Below are 13501 nucleotides of genomic sequence, written 5' to 3'. Positions count from 1 at the left end.
GAAGCATTGATGGTGATAGCCAGGCACTATAGTACAGAGAGATGGGCATGGCTGAAGGCAGCAGCAAGGTGCGGTTTAATAGACCAAGCACTGGCGGGCAAATTATTCGCAGTATTACGGCAGGCTGATGCGATATTAATGATGCAGGGAGGCAGAGGGCCTGGGCCATGCACAGCCTTTACTCCTGCTAGAATTACATTGCCAACTTGTGGTAGTGTGCAGCTGTAGGTTCCTGACAGCCCAGCTGAGAGCAGTTCGCCAACTTGTGAAACAATGCAAGGATCTGGGAAAACCTGTGCATTACATTTGGTAATGTTAAATGTTAAATGTTAAAGGTATTTGTACCGCGCACCGCCACCAAAGGAATTGGTCCCCAGGCGGATCTGTAAACGATAAAGGTGGGATGGGTTAGTAAAGTGAAGAAGGGAGTAGGATAGTGAAAGGAGTGGTGTTCTGTTAGCAGCTTCAACTCGGTATACACTGGGTGCTGAGCTTTGGTGCGGGTATCGGATCGGAGTCAGTCCGCGTGTGCTGTTGATCCGGCTTATGTGTTGTTACAGTGTTGTGAAGTGCGCGCGGCTTGTTGTGCGAGAGATGGTTGTGTGAGTTTTTTGAGTGAGATAAGTATGCAGAGTTTGAGCTTATATTGGTTAGTGGGTTACCTGACCTTTACCATGCTAACATTCACAGTTCTGTCTAAGTGTGGCACTTGTTGGCCCTCACATTCCCATCTAGACGCAGTGCAGGCCAATGCTTAGGACTCCATCCAGGTGTAGTCATGCCAACATTCACACTCCCTTCCAGATATGGCGCAGGCTAGTGTCTAGAGACCCATCCAGGTGTGGGCATGCTAACATTCACAACTCCATCTGAGCGCCACGCAGGCTGGTGTTCTAGGTACGGGCATATCCTTCAATCGATCCTATCCAGATGCGACGCAAGCCAACTGTCAAATCCTGAGGTCCACGTGAACTAGTATACCTCCGTCCCCAAGCACCAGTCAGAGAGGGGTAAAAATACTCGCTGACCGGTTATTGGAGCCACAGGTGGGGGGGTAAACAGGAAACACCAGGTCCCGGGTGGCTGTAAAGAAAATACCAGGTTAGCTAGTGGCTACACGGTATTCACAACAAGCATAAACAGATAATAATAAGAAAGACCTACCCTTGAGGTGGATGATGAGTGCCTTGAACCTAGCTGTATTCCCCACTGGGGTCAGATGGGTGGTGCAGAGGAGAGGATGGGATCACGGGATGTGAAGGGAGAGGAGACGGTCTGATTGAAGGTAAACAGTACTTGACAGAGTTCCAAGAGTTCAGACAAAATGTAGCTGAAATTTTACCAAGCGCCAAATCCAAAGGTCAATCCATAAACAATCCAAGAATCAGTCCAAAGTTCAGGTAATCCAGGTGTACAGGTCAGTAAGAATCCAAGCGTAAAAATTGAGGGCAATCCAGAAGAGAAAACGAAGTCCAAAATCCAAGAATTCGATAACCATGAAGTTCAGAAATGCAGAAAATCGCTAAAAGCCGAGAGATCAGCTGAGAAGCAATGTGTGCAAAGGCCAAGCCCCTTTTATTGTAGTCTTCCTGGTTCGTTTGCCAATCGTGGAAAATTTCCTGGTCACGTGATCATTCACTTGGTCACATGACCCACTGGTTCATCTGGTGCCTGTTTCCTGGAGGCCGTGTCACGTGACCCCTTCTTCGTGACAATCCGTGTTGAGCGGAGGACCGCAGCATGGAGTGGCACTCCCCTCCGCGCCTGCAGTCTCCAAGGCAATCCCCAATTCAGGCATGGAAAGCAACGCCAGGGATGCCTCGGAGCGCAGCGTCCCCCTAAAGGTCGAACAGAGGTGATCGCAGGAGGGGTCCACGTTTCTCTCCGCCTCCTGCATACCATGCGATCGTGATCGGGTGAGTCTGAAGGCATGACAGAGCCCCCCCTCAATGGCACACGTCCTCGTGGGTTATGGGGCTTGTTCCTATGAAACCGGGCGACCAGGAGCGGGGCATGTACCTGATCAGCAGGCTCCCAAGACCTTTCCTCCGGCCCGTAGCCCAACCAGTCCACTAGGTAGTAGAGACGGCCCTTCGTGAGTCGGGATCCAAGAATGTCATTGACCTCGTATTCCTCAGAGGTACTTTTCATTACAGGGGAAGGGGGAAGGATGATACGAGTGGAGAGTGGACACGGTTTGAGAAGGGAAGTGTGGAACACAGGGTTTATACGCCAAGTAGTTGGCAGGGAAACTCTGTAGGCTACTGGGTTGATGACTTTGGTAATACGATACGGCCCCACAAAGCGAGGAAGCAGCTTACGACAACCGGGTATAGGTAGATGTCTGGTGGAAAGCCATACCCGGTCCCCAACTGCATAAGTGGGGGCTATTGTTCGTTTCCTATCAGCAGCCTGACACATAGAAGCCTGTGATTCCCGAAGATGTAATGTAACCTGGTGATGGATGCGTTTAAGATTCTGTACACATGAAGAAACAGAAGGAGAGAGTAGAGGAGGTACATCTGGAATAGGAAGTATACGAGGGTGTTGCCCGTACAAGGAATAGAAAGGTGAGTAGCCTGTGGATGAGTGGGGTGCTTTATTGTACGCAAATTCAGCTAAATGCAAGAGTTTGTGCCAGGATTGTTGATGTTGTAAAGAGAGACACCGGAGATATTGCTCCATGGTTTGATTGACATGTTCTGTCTGCCCGTCAGTTTCGGTATGGTAGGAGGACGAGAAACGTGTGTCTATACCTAGTTGTCTCGTAAGGGATTGCCAAAAACGGGAAGTAAACTGGGAGCCACTATCAGAAATGACAATAGCGGTTAACCCAAAAAGACAAAAGACATGGCGGAAGAAGAGGTCAGCCAGGGCAGGTGCTGTAGGTATACCGGTGCAGGGAATGAATCGGGCCATCTTCGTGAAGGAATTGATCACTACCCACATAGTATCAAACCCATTAACTTTAGGTAAATCAGTGACGAAATCCATAGTAACAGTATGCCATGGTTTAACTGGGAGAGGCAATGGTTGTAGTAGGCCTAGAGGACGACCCTTTCTGTTTTTGCATTGAGCACACACCGAACAAGAAGTAACATACGCCACTGTATCCCTGTTCATGGAAGGCCACCAACACCAACGTTGGAGCAAGGCCAGTGTGCGCTTCTGGCCGGGATGACCATTTATGGGGGCATCATGAGACCATTCTAATGCGATGGAGCGAGTGTCTGGCGTTGGTAAGTATAATCTCCCCTGTATATATGGTAGGCCTTCATACGTTTCTATCTCCCACTCCCGAAGTTGTTCTGGATGTAACTTAACCCATTGTTGAACTAAGGTCAGTAAGTCTTTTGTTGGTGTACAGAGACATATGATGTGTTTTCTGTCCAGAAGTGTCTCCGGAAAGACAGGCAAAGAAACGCCCCCAGGGATGCGGGAGAGAGCGTCAGCTTTGCCATGTGCTATGCCCGGTCGGTGTTTAATGACAAAGTCATATGCTGCAAAGAATAAATGCCAGCGGACTTGGCGGCTATTAGTGCACTTGAATGTGGCCAAATCCTGGAGATTGCGGTGGTCAGTATAAACCTTGACCTGATGTTTTGCCCCAAGCAGGTGGTGGCGCCAGACTTGGAAGGCATCTTTAATGGAGAGAAGTTATTTCTCTGTGACTGTGTAATGGATTTCAGCCTGTGTGAATTTTCGGGAATGAAAGGCAACCAGATGTAGGAGACCTGTGGATGGGCATGATTGAGATAAGACAGCTCCCAAAGCATAGGAAGAGGCATCAGCTTCAAGAATAAAAGGGAGATCTGGATTAGGATGCTGTAAAATAAGGGCTGTGGTGAAGGCCGTCTTGAGAGCCAGGAAAGCATTTTGTTGAGAAGAGGACCAAACAAACGGGGTACGGGGCTAGTGAGTTGAGTTAAGGGGGCAGCCAAGGTCGAAAACCCTGCAATAAATCGCCTGTAGAAGTTGGCGAAGCCAAGGAATGACTGCACTTCCTTGCCAGTTTGTGGAATGGGCCAGTCTGCGACTGCAGGGATCTTGGTTGAATTCATAGCCAGGCCGCCAGGTGTGATGTGAAAACCTAGGAAGTCTACTTCCTTGGCGTGAAATAGGCATTTTTCTGGTTTAGCGTAAAGGGAGTGAGTGCGCAGCTGACTCAGGACTTCTCGTACATGAGTGACATGTTCTTGGTGTGATTGAGAGAATACCAAAATATCATCCAAATATACCACCACATAGTTATCTATGATATCGTGGAAAATTTCATTCATAAACCTTTGAAAGGTTGCGGGTGCGTTACATAGCCCAAAGGGCATGACAGTATATTCAAAGAGGCCGCATTTGGTACAAAAAGCTGTCTTCCATTCATCCCCTTTTCGTATGAGATTATACGCCCCTCGTAGATTGAGCTTGGTAAAGATAGTGGCATGTGTGAGACGATCTAACAGCGGGGTGATAAGTGGTATGGGGTATCTATTCATGATCGTGATGTTGTTCAAACGACAATAGTCAATACAAGGGTGAGGGTCGCCTTCCCTCTTGGGTACAAAGAAAATAGGACTGGCTGCAATAGACTGTGAGGGTCTGATGTGGCCTAAACGTAAAGAATGTTGTATGTACTCTTTAAGAATCAGATCTTCTGATGCTGAAAGGGAGTAGATGCGCCCGTGGGGCACGAGAGCCCCTGGTTCCAGATCTATAGGACAATCAAAGGGACGATGCGGGGGTAAGTGTTCAGAGGATTTTTTATCAAACACTTCCAGAAAGTCATGATATTGCGAGGGTATCTGGGCCGAGACCAGACCGACCACATGCCTAGGGGTGTCAACCTCCATTTGTGGTTCTTGTATCGACAAATGAGCTAATGCCCCAAGCGCTTGTGCCGGTGTCGTTACCTGTTCTGGGGATAACAAACAATGTTCCTGACAGAACAAAGATTCGAAAGAAATAGAGCCCAAGGTCCAGGTAATGAGCGGATTATGTGTGCGTAACCAGGGGATACCAAGGATAATACCGTATTGAGGAGTAGTTATCAAGTCAAAACTAAGGATTTCCTGGTGTGTGTCCTGCACTATGAGAGTTACTGGGGCCGTCTGTTGTCTGATAGGGCCCGAAATCAACAGAGAACCATCTACCGCTTGTACAGGTTCTGGGTGTTTTTTATTCTGTAATGGGAGATTTAGGGACGCAGCCAAAGCACTGCCAACGTAATTACCTGTCGCCCCTGAATCGATGACCAAGTGTACCTGGTGTTTGACGTTGTCAGAGGAAAAAAAAAAGTGCCGGAAGGAACAAGGGCCGGGTTGAATCCGGCAATGAAGGGGGTACGTACGGTTGTACTGGTAGGCTCGTCTGCGCCCCCTTATCTAAGGACGAGCCTTTGGAAAACCCGTTGCTCTTTGTTTGGGCCTTTGGGGGCATTCCTTGACGAAATAACCTGACACTCTGCAGTAAAAGCAAGCATTAGCCTGTCTGCGTCGTTCTCTCTCTAAGGGCGATATGGGACTGTGTATTCCCCCTATTTGCATGGGTTCGCTAGTTTGTTCTGTAGAGGTCGAGCTTAGGGAAAATACCGGATTTGTTCTCTTGGTTTCAGTGTTTCTCTCATTGAACCGGGCATCAACTTGTAGGGCCAAGTCAACCAATTCAGGGTATTGGGTAGGTAATGTAGGTATAACGGACAGAGCGTCCTTCATACGTTCACTGAGACCTTTATAGAATACAACTGCCTTTTTTTCTTCTGGCCAGGCAGTTTCGACAGACAGTTGGTTAAATCAGGTTATGTATTCTATTAAGGTGGTTTTTCCTTGGGTCAAATCTAGAAATTCTAGGTCCCGTGTTTGTGCTTTATTTCGTGTGTCAAAAACCTTAGTCATTTCTGCCACCAGCCTATCAAAATCGTACAAAATGGGGCTATTATTCTCCAACAGGGGATTCACCCACGTAGCGGCAATGCCGCTTAAATGAGATAAAGTGAAGGCCGCCTTAGTATTCAGGAAAGTGTGAAATTTACGTGGGTCACCCTGGAATTTCTCGGGGGCTGCCAAGGGAAATGGGGTGGGGACGTAGACTGGGGCTGGTGCCACTGCCCCTACAGGCGGTGTAGCCTGTTCGGGTACATCTCCAAACTCCTCATCTGGTGGTAAGGCATGTCTTTCACTTTGTAAGGCATCTAACCGCTGATGAATAGCCGTATTAGCGGCTGTCATATCAGCCCTTAAGACAGTGATTGCTTATACAAGGGCAGCCACCAGGTCCCCGGCAGAGGTATCCATAATCCAGTGGTAAAAAGGCTTCTCAGTCTGTCAAATCCTGAGGTCCATGTGGATTAGTATACCTCCGTCCCCAAGCACCAGTCAGAGAGGGGTAAAAATACTCGCTGACCGGTTATTGGAGCCACAGGTGGGGAGGTAAACAGGAAACACCAGGTCCCGGGTGGCTGCAAAGAAAATACCAGGTTAGCTAGTGGCTACACGGTATTCACAACAAACATAAACAGATAATAATAAGAAAGACCTACCCTTGAGGTGAATGATGAGTGCCTTGAACCTAGCTGTATTCCCCCCCCTGGGGTCAGATGGGTGGTGCAGAGGAGAGGATGGGATCACGGGATCTGAAGGGAGAGGAGAGGGTCTGATTGAAGGTAAACAGTACTTGACAGAGTTCCAAGAGTTCAGACAAACGGTAGCTGAAGGTTTACCAAGCGCCAAATCCAAAGGTCAATCTATAAACAATCCAAGAATCGGTCCAAAGTTCAGGTAATCCAGGTATACAGGTCAGTAAGAATCCAAGCGTCAAAATTGAGGGAATCCAGAAGAGAAAATGAAGTCCAAAATCCAAGAATTCGATAACCATGAAGTTCAGAAATGCAGAAAATCGCTAAAAGCCAAGAGATCAGCTGAGAAGCAATGTGTGCAAAGGCCAAGCCCCTTTTATTGCAGTCTTCCTGGTTCGCTGGCCAATCGTGGACGATTTCCTGGTCATGTGATCATTCACTTGGTCACGTGACCCACTGGTTCATCTGGTGCCTGTTTCCTGGAGGCCGTGTCACGTGACCCCTTCTTTGTGACAATCCGTGTCGAGCGGAGGACCGCAGCATGGAGTGCCGCTCCCCTCCGCGCCTGCAGTCTCCAAGGCAATCCCCAATGCAGGCGTGGAAAGCGACGCCAGGGATGCCTCGGAGCGCAGCGTCCCCCTAAAGGTCGAACGGAGGTGATCGCGGGAGGGGTCCACGTTTCTCTCCGCCGCCTGCATACCACGCGATCCTGATTGGGTGAGTCTGAAGGCATGACACCAACGTCTATCTAGAGGCGTCTGCCGGTCTGGATATGTTCGTCCGGTACGTATGAGTGGGAGAGTCAATTGGGCTTTCGTGTGGGTCTAGGTATGTGGTCAGTCTCTTCAGCCTTCCTTTGTGGCTATTTTCCATGATGTCTTATGCTCTGTCGAGTGGTTAGTTCTTTGGTTTGAGTGTTTGTCCAATTTGAGAGTGGTCGAGGTTGGAGTTATTTTTGTCATTGTTTTAATGTCTGGGCATTCTAGTGCGTCTCCGTTGTGGTTACGCTTTGAAGAGCCATGATTTGAGGAGTTTCCTGAATGCTAGGTGGTTTGTTGTATTCCGTATATTCTTAGGTAGGTCATTCCAGGTTTTGGGTGCCTGGTGAGAGAAAGACGATCCTCCAAGTTTTTTTCTGTTGTAGGGTTTTGGTACCAGGCGTATGTCGGTGCTTGATCTTAGTGTTCTTGTCGGTTGGTGTAGGCGTAGTTTGTCGCTTAGGAATTCTGCGCCTTGTTTGTGTATTGCTCTGTGCGTGAAGCACATGGCCTTGAACTTTATTTGCTGTTTCACTGGTAGCCAGTGTAGTATTTTTAGCACGGGTGTGATGTGGTCTCTTCTGGGTAGCTTGAGGAGGAGTCTGGCTGCAGCATTTTGTATGCGTTGCAGTTTTTTTTAGAAGTCGTTCGGGCATGCCCAGGTATAGGCTATTGGCATAGTCCACTCTGGACATGATCAGAGCGATGATGGTAAGTGTTTTGTTGGCGAATGACAGGAACGGTAGGATCCTTTTTGCTGCTCGCAGGAGGAAGAAACATTTCTTGATTACCGAGTTTACTTGTGGCTCCAGAATGAGGTTGTTATCCATCAGGACCCCTAGGTTTTTTACAGTTGATGATGGTTCTGGTGTGGTGCCGAGCTCTCTTGGCCAGGGGATGTAGTTGATGTCTCCTCCCTTTTTTGAAACAATCATTATCTCTGTTTTGCCTGGGTTGATTTTGAGATGGTTGAGATTCATCCAGTTGAATATGTCACAAAGGCAATTCTCTAGTGTGGTATTTTCTTCTCGGGTGTCTTGTGTGTTGAAGATTATTTGATTATCGTCGGCGTAGTTGTAGCATGTGAGGCCGTGTTTTTTGATGAGTTTGATTAATAGGTACATGTAGATGTTGAATAGAAGCAGGGAGAAGGATGATCCTTGTGGTACTCCGCACGTGGAGACTCTGGGTTTGGTTTTACAAGGTTTCATCCATATTGTTTCTTTTCTGTTTGTTAGGAAGGATTTGATCCATAGTAGGGCAGTGATTGTTATCCCTAGTCCTTCTAATCTCTTTATGAGGAGGGCATGGTTGACAGTGTCAAAGGCTGCAGACAGATCAAGGAGAATCAGGGCGGTGCTGTTGTCTGCGTCTGCGTTTGTTTTTAGGTCGTCCCATATTGAGAGGAGAGCCGATTCTGTTCCTCTCATAGGTCTGAAGCCAACTTGTGCCTGGTCTAGTAGGCAATGCTCTTCTATGAATTCTTGGGTTATTTGGTAGACATACGTTTCTAGCAGTTTGGCTATGTAGGGTATGTTGGAGATGGGTCTATAGCTAGATAAGTCCTCTACGTTTCCTGTTGTGTCTTTGATTAGTGACTTGATGTAAACCGATATGAAGGCCTGCGGTACTTTACCTGTTGAGATTGAGAGGTTGAGGAGGTTCCTGTGGTATTCCATGGGGGTTCCTTGTTTGAGAATTGTTTTGTATATGTCCGAGGGGCAAGGGTCTTCAGGAGAGCCCGATTTGTTGCTTTGGTTTACCAGTTTGACGAAAGCCTCAACTGATATTTCTGGGAAGTTTCATAGTTTGTTTGCGTGTTCCTCGTCTGTGTTGGTGGGGTTTGAGCTGTGAACGCTTGGTCTGTTTTGTATGGTGTGTTGGACGGAGGTTATGTTGTTTTTGAAGTGGTCTCCGAGGTCCTTGCAAAGTTTCGTCGATGGGATTGGCATGTTGTTGCAGGCCGGTGGGTTTTTTATTTCGTTTATGATTTTGAATAGTTCTTTTTGAGCGTTTGGTGCTCTGAAGATTCGGTTGTCGTAATGTTTCCTCTTCACTTTTTGTATTTCCTTTTTATATGCACGGATCTGTTGTAGGTATTTCAATTTGTTTGCGGTGTTGTTGTTCCTCCATTCAGATTCTAGTTTTCGGTTTTTCCTTTTAATGGCTTTGAGTAGTGGGGTGAACCATTTTTCTGTAGTTTTCTTGCGTGATGGGGTGAAGGGCTTTTCTTTGGCGATGTCGTCAGAGTTGTTGCGATCCAGGTATGAAGTAGGGCAACTTTTTTGACTAGACTAGTCAACTTTGTGGTAAAGGAAGATGATAAATAAACAGAGGTGTTGCTTCTGAAGGGTGGGTAAGCTCGCACAGCCTAAGGTGGTGGCTACACAGATGACACACTTGAGAGCAGATTAGGGGGAGCTTGTCGTCTAAGGATTATCCACTCCGAGCATAGAGCACTCCCAAAAAAATGATTTCGTCGTGTCACCTCAAACTGGTGTTTGTCCCCCCATACTGGAACGCTCAAAGGTTCTCGCATATACTATTGTGATGGCTACCTACACTAGACACACAATACCTACACTAGACACACAATACCTACACTAGACACACAATACCTACACTAGACCCACAATAAATGTAGGTCTGGCAGACCAACAGGTGGACAGTTGGGGTTATGCATACTATTCACACGTACATACATCTTATTCCAGGGTCACTGCCATATGGGTTGCAAGAGATGCAGGCTTTGGAATTCTAGCCCTTTTAGGTCATGGATCTGTGGGATTATGTTGAGCAGATTCCCCTGGAGTAGCATTGCCACAGTAGATCAACAGGAATAATGTGTGTAATCACTAAATGGTGGCATCAATTTGTGGATATCAATTGCGATGGGCAACATCTCCATTAGTTACTAGGGATGTGATGAAAGCAGTTTTTGGTCACAGCAGAGAGGGTACAAGGGCATGCTGAGATTCAACCTAAGGTGCAAGGATCAGAATCCACAAAAAGTGGTCTGGGTTGGGTTAGAGGAGCCTGGTAACATACCCATTTACACCCAACAATACTGTGGTATTTTGAACAGGGAAACGGAAGTGGGATCCCTCTGGCCAATTAAATGTAGTTCTTGGCAAGGGGGCATTTATATAAAAAATTATGAATGCAAATGGGGTGATATTGTGGAGTTCACAGAGTCTTTCATACATTATATTCTTTTGGTCTCTGACACAAACTCCAAATCCATCCCTCACCTCCAGGATTGACAGAAAAAATAAGCTTATCTAGGTTTAAAGTCAATGGGCCTCATTACACGGACGGCGGTAACCATGGCGCTAATAGCGCCATGGTTGCCGCCGGTATTTTACCGATTCCGCCTTGGGAAATGGGGAATTACTGCCCCATTCCACGGTTGGCGGGGCGGTAATTCCCCATTCACCAAGGCCCTTCCGCATTCCCATTTGAGCCCCCATAGGGCTCAGTGGGAATGGGGAAGGCGGCAATTACGGTACCACAAATTGCGGTACCATAATTGCCCCCAAAGTCCCTTTGGGGGGCAAAGGGACCTCGTAGTATGGCGGTAAGGGTTAATGGTCACCGGTACCCTTACCGGTGACCGTTAACCCTTACTGCCTTCCGTGTAATGAGGCATAATGTTTTGAATATAGTGGCAGCATGGCCTGTGCCATTCTCACCATGGGAAGAGATTGGTGCTTTCCCTTTTAAATCACAATTCTGTCCTTGTTTCCTCGATTGTGCTGTTGGGTTATATTATTCATGTTTGGGCCAATACACAAGTTATAGTCATTACATAATGGACTGTTCCAGTCAAACAAGCGCCCGATTGGTGGCAAACGCCTGCCTTTTATCGTTTGTGTATGGAAATTGGGAGCTTCCATGTGCTAATTTAGCCATTTCTGAATAAATATATAAAATATGCATTTAAAATGTTTGTTCACCAAGCCTGTGTTTTTCCCTAGTGTTTTGGATGCAAAACATTTCTAAATAAAAATGAATCGCATTATTCCTGCTGCATGTTACCTCTGTTCCACTAAATGTTCCCATTGGAGCACCACTTCTCTGCCACCTATTAGGGTCCCTTTTCCCAATAGATGGCACTTCAAAGTCAAATAAGTTACTACGGGAGGAGTTCACATCACTACTACTGAGTAGAGTCTTGTTACATGTGCTGCCTGCGATTGTGAACGTATTAAAACTAATAATGTGCTTCTCCTTTTATGTTAATAGGTGACTGCCCCAGAAATGTAACAACAGTGATGGTTCGATTCTCTGGACTATTGCAGTGAAAAGCTTCATTGTTGGAATATACAATTTCCAAGCATCTTAGAAGTGCACAAATGTGGGGTCAGGTTGCCTTTTCAGAGTAAATAGGAACTGGGATTGCGAAGCCTGTTGATACATGATGGCTTCCATCCATCCAACCCCTTTGTGGTAACATCCAGTAACCAAACGTGTTCATTCTGTAAATCCTAGGGGAGAGGTATATCTAGCATGAAAATGACAATGTGCAGTAAGAAAAGCATTTTTCATTTGTGCTCTGAATTTGGAAATGGTTAATTGAATGGGCTCCGCTTAAGAGAACCTGACAAAATAAACTGCCAAGACACGTTACACATGGACAAAATGTGGGAACAATTGACATCTCAAGCTCATACTTACTGCCCACATGAGAACATAGGTGAAAAACCGTATCAGTGCACTGAATTTGATAATGACGTCCATTTGCATGATACAGTTATCAGCCACCAGCAAATGAATAAAGGTGAGAAACCTTATGAGTGCATTCAATGTCAGAAAGGGTTTGCTACAAAGGGAGGTCTTACTATCCACCAGAGAACACATACAGGTGAGAAGCCTTATGAGTGCATTGAATGTGGGAAAGGGTTTGCACGGAAAGGACAACTTACTATCCACCAGAGAACGCATACAGGTGAGAAGCCTTATGAGTGCATTGAATGTGGAAATGGGTTTGCTCAGAAAGGACAACTTACTATGCACCAGAGAACACATACAGGTGTGAAGCCTTATGAGTGCACTGAATGTGGGAAAGGGTTTGCTACAAAGCCAGAACTTACTATCCACCAGAGAACGCATACAGGTGAGAAGCCTTATAAGTGCATTGAATGTGGAATTGGGTTTGCTCAGAAAGGAGATCTTACCATCCACCAGAGAACACATACGGGTGAGAAACCTTATGAGTGCACTGAATGTGGGAATTGGTTTGTTACAAAGGGAGTTCTTAGTGAGCATCAGAGAACACATACAGGTGAGAAACCTTATGAGTGCACTGAATGTGGGAAAGGGTTTGCTCAGAAAGGACAACTTATTAGGCACCAGAGAACACATACAGGTGTGAAACCGTATGAGTGCACTGAATGTAGGAAAGAGTTTGCTGAGAAGGGACATCTTATTAACCACCAGAGAACACATACAGGTGTGAAAGCTTATGAGTGCACTGAATGTGGACATGGGTTTGCTCGGAAAGAACAACTTACTATCCACCAGAGAACACATACAGGTGAGAAACCTTATGAGTGCACTGAATGCGGGAAAGGGTTTGCTTCAAAGGGAGTTCTTAGTAAGCACCAGAGAACACATACAGGTGAGAAACCTTAAGAATGCATTGTATGTGGGAAAGGGTTTGCTTGGAAGGGACATCTCATTAGCCACCAGAGAACACATGCAGTTAAAAGAAAATGCATAACTGCATTGAATGTGGGAACTGCTTTAGTCATAAGGTCCGTCTTATTTACCAGCACTGAATCAAAAATTAGTCAAATTTGTATACTCCCTTTTTGCAGTGATTCTTAATGGCCCCTCTTCAACTTTTCTCTTTCATGCTAACGCTTGGTAACTGCTGTGTAGTAGAATAGGACCTCATTACGAGGTTGGCGGTAGCCGTGCCTGTATGGCGAGGTTGGCTACTGCCAGCCTCCGGCACCGTCACCCGCGAATGGGCAATTACCGGCCCATAATGAGTTGAATGGGCCAGTAATTGCCCATTCGCGGGTGGCAGTGTTACCGCACTCCCGGAGATGGGGAGCATGGATGCATCAGCACCGTTAATAACGGTGCCGGTGCATCCACAAGTTTTGCTCGTGGGTGCCGCACAGCCCGCCAGGTCAGACCTGGTGGGCTGTCAGGCACCCGCGAGTAAAAC

At 46.7% G+C, this 13501-nt stretch overlaps 2 pseudogenes; one reads left to right on the top strand and one right to left on the bottom strand.

The window, feature by feature from the left end:
- The window catches only part of LOC138560838 (zinc finger protein 850-like), a 571653-nt pseudogene that overhangs the window by 126346 nt on the left and 431806 nt on the right, over positions 1-13501 (bottom strand).
- LOC138560846 (zinc finger protein 585A pseudogene) overlaps positions 1-13501 on the top strand; it is a 241092-nt pseudogene that overhangs the window by 30885 nt on the left and 196706 nt on the right.

The sequence above is a fragment of the Ambystoma mexicanum genome, unplaced genomic scaffold, assembly GCF_040938575.1.
Source record: "Ambystoma mexicanum isolate Mex_15411 unplaced genomic scaffold, UKY_AmexF1_1 Mex_scaf49, whole genome shotgun sequence".
NCBI classification, from domain to species: Eukaryota; Metazoa; Chordata; class Amphibia; order Caudata; family Ambystomatidae; genus Ambystoma; species Ambystoma mexicanum.
This window is presented reverse-complemented; position numbering and strand designations above follow the sequence as displayed.